Genomic DNA, 7178 nt, shown 5'->3' with positions numbered 1-7178 from the left:
AAAACAATAATACCACACAAAAAACCCATACATTTCCAGCTTGAGTGAATTAGTAGGCTGTAATATTACATGGAACTGCTATTAAAATCCTTTGAGCCCGGCCTTCTATATGACATTTGTCTATGTCACTATAGCCCATTGTAGGTCACTGATTTCTCAACATCAATCTTGGTGATTTCTGTCTCTTTCACTTTCTTTCACTTTCTTTCACTTTCCTTATCCCATGTTTCCACATGACTATCAGAAACACCAATTTAGTTATCAATAACTCCCATATTACACTTAACTCCATGTTCCACTGTGTAAATTCCAAGCATATCATCATGCTCTCCTCAAGAAAAATAACCATCTATTCCCTCAGTCTCACAAAACATTTGCAGAGACACCTGTCTCTATACTATCTCTTACCTACTTCCTTTAATTGGAACAAGACTTAGTTAAAGACTTTCTTTAACTGAGATAGCTAAGGTTCTAAATATAATTTTAATTTATTATTCAATATATTTTATTACTGTCACCTTTGACTAAAAGATTGGATTAAACAAAGTGTTCATGATTATATACAGAGCTATTGCTACTGCTTTTCTCTTACACCTTCCTTTGTATAATATTTTATGTCGTCATTAAAACTGTGTTAACTATGTAATAATTAATCCTTCTTCTTTAATATTTCTCTTCTCCATAAGAACTCCTTTCTCCTAATAATATGTAATTTTTTTCCTCATCAATCTATTCTAGATTTGTACTTTCGTTCTGTTGTACCCTTTTTGTATTTAGTTAACATTTTGTGTAAATATTTTGGGTGAATATTGTTTAATTCTAAATAAAATTATTTTTGAAGTATATAAATTGAGAAGCTATTAATAGAATTACTGTATAGAGATTGAATCTTACATGTACTCTATTATTCCATGCACTTTTGGTGCTTCAGATATATTTTGTGTATAAATTGTTATCCTCCCCTGTATAGATAAGGCCATTGCATTTCAGAGACCATAATTAACTTAAATCACAGTCCTTAAATACCACTCTTGAGATGCACATTTAAGTATTTCTTTTCCAATGCCCAGTCACTCCCCCTAACCCATTTTTACCTTTCTCTTACTCTCTACTAAATTGATAACTTCTTGAACTCAAGGACTATGCCACTCTAATATCTGCACCATATATTTGCTGTGTTTGTTGCAGTTTTACTGGTTGAAGATTCTACATCAATAAAAGGTCCACAGAGTTTCCCTTTTTAGGTCTGATTTTCATTTGAGCTTCCAGATGGTAGGGCACAGAAGCTCATCATTTAGTGACATTGACAAGATGTTTCTATCTTTTCCTAGGACATTAAAAGAAGTAGGTTGTGTGAATGTCTGTGGACAAATGTGTGTATGTGTGTGTTGGGAGTTTGAAGAGGGAGAGAAGTGCTGAAGCTTCATTCTGGTCAAGGTGTCTAGTTCTAAATGTGTTATTCCTCATCCAAAATTTCAAAATCTGAAATGCTCTGAAATCTAAAATTTTCCTATTACCTCCCACTTTTTTGAATCAAAAAGAGACATTGAATAGTCCTCAATAATTGCTAGGTTCAATGCCTTCATTCCATGAAAGCAGTAAATGTATCCCTTATGGATATTGAGTTTATTTAAAAAATAATTCCAACTTTTATTTTCCATCAAGGGGTACATGTGCAGGTTTGTGACCTGGGTATATTGCATGATGCTGTGGTTTCAGTGTCAATCATTCCTGTCATTCAAGTTGTGAGCATAGTACACAATAGTCAGTTGTGCAACCCTTGACCCTCTACCTCCATCCTCCCTCTTATTCACTCCAGTGTCCATTGTTCCCATCTTTATGTCCATGTGTACCCAATGTGATTATTCTTTCCTTTTTTGTACCCATTAACCCTTCCCAAATTCCCCCAACCCCACGCTATGCTTCCAAGCGTCTGGTAACCATTCTTCAACTCTCTGTTTCATTGAGTTCAATTATTTTAATTTTTAGCTCCCACGATTAAGTGAGAACATGTGAACCTTGTTTCTGTGCCTCACTTATTTTATTTTATTTAACCTAATGACCTCCATATCTATCCATGTTGTTGCCATTGACAGAATCTCATTCTTTTCTATGGATGAATAGTACATATTCTACTATGAATAAGTACCACATTTTCTTCATTCATTTATCTGTTAAAGAACACTTGTTTTGCTTCCAAATCTTGTCTATTGTGAATAGTGCTGCAATAAACATAGGAGTGCATATATCTCTTTGATATACAGATTTCCTTTCTTTTGAGTATATACACAGCAGTGGAATTGCTAGATCATATGGTAGCTCTATTCTTAGTTTTCTGAAGAACCTCTAAAGTGTTCTTCATGGTGGTTGTACTAACTTACATTTCCACCAAGAGTATATGAGGGTTCCCTTTTACCACATCCTTGCTAGTTGTTGTTATTCCTTCGTTAATAGATAAAAGCCACTTTAGCCAGCAAGAGATGATATCTTATTGTAGTTTTGATTTGCATTTCTCTAATGATAATGTTGTGCACATTTTCACATACTTGTTTGCCATTTGCATTTCCTTTTTGTGAGAAATGTCTGTTCAGATCTTTTGCCCACATTTTAATCAGATTATTAAACTTTTTCCTATACAGTGACTTGAGCTCCTTATATATATATATATGGTTTGTAATCCCATGTCAGATGGATAGTTTGCAAATTTTTCTCCAATCTGTGAGTTGTCTCTTTGTTGATTGTTTCTTTTGCTGTGCAGAAGGCTTATAACGTGCTGTAATCTTGTTTGTACATTTTTGCTTTGGTTGCCCATGCTTCCGAAGTGTTACTCAAAAATCTTTCCTTAGTCCAAAGGACTGGAGAGTTTCTCTATATTTTGTAAGAGTTCCATAGTTTGAGGTTGTTGATTTAAGTCTTGGATTCATTTTGATTTGATTTTTGTATATGGCAGGAGGTAGAGGTCTACATTCATTATTTTGCATATGGATATCCATTTTATTTTCAGTACCATTTATTGAAGAGACTGTTCTCTCACCAATGTATGTATGTTCTTAGCACAACCATCAAAAATGAGTTCACTGTAGATGTATGGATTTATCTCTGGGTTTTGTAATCTGTTCCATTGATTTATGTGTCTCTTTTTATGCCAGTATTATGCCATTTTGATAACTACAGCTCCATAGTGTAATTTAAAGTCAGGTAATGTGATTCTTACAGTTTTGTTGTTTTGCTCAGGATAGCTTTGGCTATTTTAGATCTTTTGTGGTTCTATATACATTTTAGAATTTCTTTTTATTTTATTGTCTCTGTGAAGAATGTCAATGGTATCTTGATAAGGACTGCAATGAATGCATAGATTGCTTTAGGTAGTATAGATAGGTTAACAATGTATAAACTTTTTAAATTTTCTACTTCCAATGTATAAACTTTTTAAATTTTTTTTTGCATCCTGTTTAATATCTTACATTGATGTTTTATAGTTTTCGTTTTAAGGGTCTTCTATTTCTTTGGTTAATGTAATTCCTAGGTATTTAATTTTACTTGCAGGTATTGTATATGGAATTATTTTCTTGATTTCTTTTTTAGGTTGCTTACCATTGGCATGTAGAAATGCTACTGCATTTTATACATTAATTTTTGTTTCTTGCAATGTCACTGAATTTGTTTATCAGGTCTAAGAGTTTTTTTGGTGGAGTCTTCAGGTTTTTCCAGATATAAGATCACAAAATCTTCAAACAAGGATAATTTGACTTCTTCCTTTCCAATCCGGATGCCTTTATTTCTCCAACTTGTCTAATTGTTCTGCCTAGGGCTTCCAACACTATTTTGGAAAGCACTGTTGAAAGTGGACATCCTGATCTTAGAGGAGAGGCTTTTAGTATTTCCCCACTCGGTATAATGCTAGCACTCAGTATAGTGGATCTGTTTTATATGGCTTTTATTATGTTGAAGTATGTTCTTTCTGTACCTGGTTTTTTGAGAATTTTCATGATGAAGGTATTTTGAATTTTATTAAATGCTTTTTCAGCATCAATTGAAATGATAATAGGTTTTTTGTCCTTTCTTTTGTTGGTACAATGTATCACATTAATTAATTTGCATATGTTGAACAATTCTTGCATACTTTGGATAAATCTTACTTGGTCATAATGAATGATCTTTTTAATGGGTTGTTGAATTTGGCTTGCTAGTGTTTTGTTATGGATATTTGCAGCAATATTCATCAATCATATTGACCAATATATATACATATTTTTTGATGTGCCATTGTCTGGTTTTGGTATCAGAGTAATGTTGTCCTTGTAGAAGGAGTTTGGAGGTATTTCTTCCTCCTCTGTTAGTGCTAAGCTTTTTTTCTTCAACTTATTTTAAGTTCTAGTGTACATGTGCAGGATGTGCAGTTTATTACATAGGTAAATGTTTACCATGGTGGTTTGCTGCATGGATTAACCAATCATCTAGGTATTAAGCACAGCATGCATTAGCTATTCTTCCCGGTGCCTCTCTTCCCTGACACCCTCACAGGCCCCAGTGTGTGCTTTTCCCCTCACTATGCCAATGTGTTCTCATTGTTCAGCTCCCACTTTAAGTGAGAACATGAAGTGTTTGGTTTTTTGTTCCTGCATTAGTTTGCTGAAGATAATGGCTCCCAGCGCCATTCATGTTCCTACGAAGACATGATCTCATTTCTTTTTACAGCTGCATAGTATTCCAGCATCATATTCCATGCTGTAGCTGCACGGTATCACATGTTGTATATGTACCACATTTTCTTTATTCTTACACTGATGGACGTTTACGTTAATTCAATGTCTTTGCTATTGTGAATAGAGCTGCAATGAAGATACACTTGCGTGTTTCTTTGTAATAGAATTATTTATATTCCTTTGGGTATAAAAATCTCCAAACTACTTCCCAAAGAGGCTGAACTAATTCATGTTTCCACCAAAATTGTATAGGTGTTGCATTTTCTTCACAGTGTTGCCAGCATCTGTTATTTTTTTATTTTTATTTTCACAAAAAATAAAAGAGGAGAAAATACTTCTTAATTTATTCTATGAGACCAATATCACCTTGATATCAGAACCAGACAAAACATCACGTGTAAGGAGGTGTATGGAAGATTACTGTGTATATACCCAAAGGATTATAAATCATTCTATTATAAAGATACATTACATGCATGCATATGTTCATTGCATCACTATTCACAATAGCAAAGACATGGAATCAATCCAATATCCCATCAACAATGGACTAGATAAAGAAAATGTGGTACATATACACCATTGAATACCATGCAAACATAAAAAAGGATGAGATTATATCCTTTGCAGAGACATGAATGAAGCTGGTAGCAGTTATCCTCAGAAAAATAAAACAGAAACAGAAAACCAAAACAGAAACGGAAAACCAAACACTGCATGTTCTCACTTATAAGTGGGAGCTGAACAATGAGAACACATGGACACATGGAGGAGAGTAACACACAAGGGGGTCTGACAGGGGGTTCTGAAGGGAGGGAGAGCATTAGGAAAAATAGCTAATGCATGCTAGGCTTAATAGCTAGGTAATAGGTTGATCTGTACGGCAAACCACCATGGCACACATTTACCTATGTAACAAACCTGCACATCCTGCACATTTATCCCAGAACATAAAAAAAAACCTAATAAATTGATACATGAAAATTAGCAAAAATTCTAAGAAACTGAGTCCAGCAATATATACAAATGTTTATACATGATGACCAAATATTTTTGACATTTTATTAATAGCCATTCTGATTGGTATGATATGGTGTTTTATTGTGGTTTTGGTTCATTTTTCTCTGATGATTAGTCATGTTTAACATTTTTTTCATATTTTTTTGCTACTTGTATGTCTTCTTTTGAGAAGCGTCTGTTCATGTCTTTCACCTACTTTTTAATAGGGTTGTTTATTTGTTCCTGCTGAGTTGTTTTATTTACCTACAGATTCCCGATATTGGACCTTTGTTGGATACATTGTAAATAGTTTCTCTCATTCTGTAGATTGTCTGTTTGCTCTGTTGATAGTTTCTTTTCCTGTGCATAAACTCTTTAGTTCAATTAGGTCATACTTACCAATTTTTTGTGATGCAATTGCATTTGAGGAACTATTCATAAATTATTTCCCAAGGTTGATGTCCAGAAAGTTATTTTGTTAGATTTTCTTTTATGATTCTTATAGTTTGATGTCTTACATTTAAATAGTCCATCTTGAGGTAATTTTTATATGTGGTGAAAACTAGTAGTCAAGTTTCATTCTTCTGCATATTACTAGCCAGCTGTCTCATATATCGAATAGGGAGTCCATTCCCCATTGCTTATTTTTGTCCACTTTGTCAAAGAACCGTTGGCATACAGCTTTATTTCTATGTTTTTCTTTTCCTATATTCGTCTATGTGTCTGTTTTTGTACCAGTACCACACTGTTTTGGTTACTGTAGCTTTATAGTACAGTTTGAAGTCAGGTATGTGTGATGCCTCCAGCTTTGTTTTTGTTGCTTAGGATGGCTTTAGCTATTCAGGCTCTTCCCTTTTTCCATGTGAATATTAGAATTGTTTTTATTTTTCACTTTGTGAAAAAAGGCATTGATCATTTGACAGGAACAGCATTGAATGTATTGCCTTGGGCAGTATGGCCATTTTAATGGTATTGATTCTTTCCGTCCGTGAACATGGAATGTTTTCTTATTTGTTTGTATCATATCTGATTTTAGTGTTTTGTAGTTCTCCTTGTAGAGATCTTTTAGATGTATTCCTAGATATTTTCTTTTTATTTGTTGGCTATTGCAATTGAAAATAGTTCTTGATTTGACTCTCAGCTTCAAAGTTTTTGGTGTACAGAAATGGTACTGAAATTTGTACATTGGAGGATAGTTTGAATTCTTCTTTTCCTATTTGTATGCCTTTTATTTCCTTCTGTTGCCTGATCATTCTGGCTACGACTTCCAGGACTATGTGGAATAGCTGTATTGAGAGAGGGCATCCTTGTCTTGTGCTGATTTTCAGAGGGAATGCTTTCAGATGTTTGGCTATGAGTTTGTCATAGATGACTCTTATTATTTTGGGTCTGTTTCCTTTGTTGCCTAATTTGTTGAGGATTTTTGTCATAAAGGGATGTTGGATTTTATCAACAGGTTTCTGTGTATGCTTT

The sequence above is a fragment of the Piliocolobus tephrosceles genome, chromosome 13 (assembly GCF_002776525.5).
Source record: "Piliocolobus tephrosceles isolate RC106 chromosome 13, ASM277652v3, whole genome shotgun sequence".
Classification (NCBI taxonomy): domain Eukaryota; kingdom Metazoa; phylum Chordata; class Mammalia; order Primates; family Cercopithecidae; genus Piliocolobus; species Piliocolobus tephrosceles.
The sequence above is the reverse complement of the archived record's forward strand: the minus strand, read 5'-3'. Positions refer to the sequence as shown.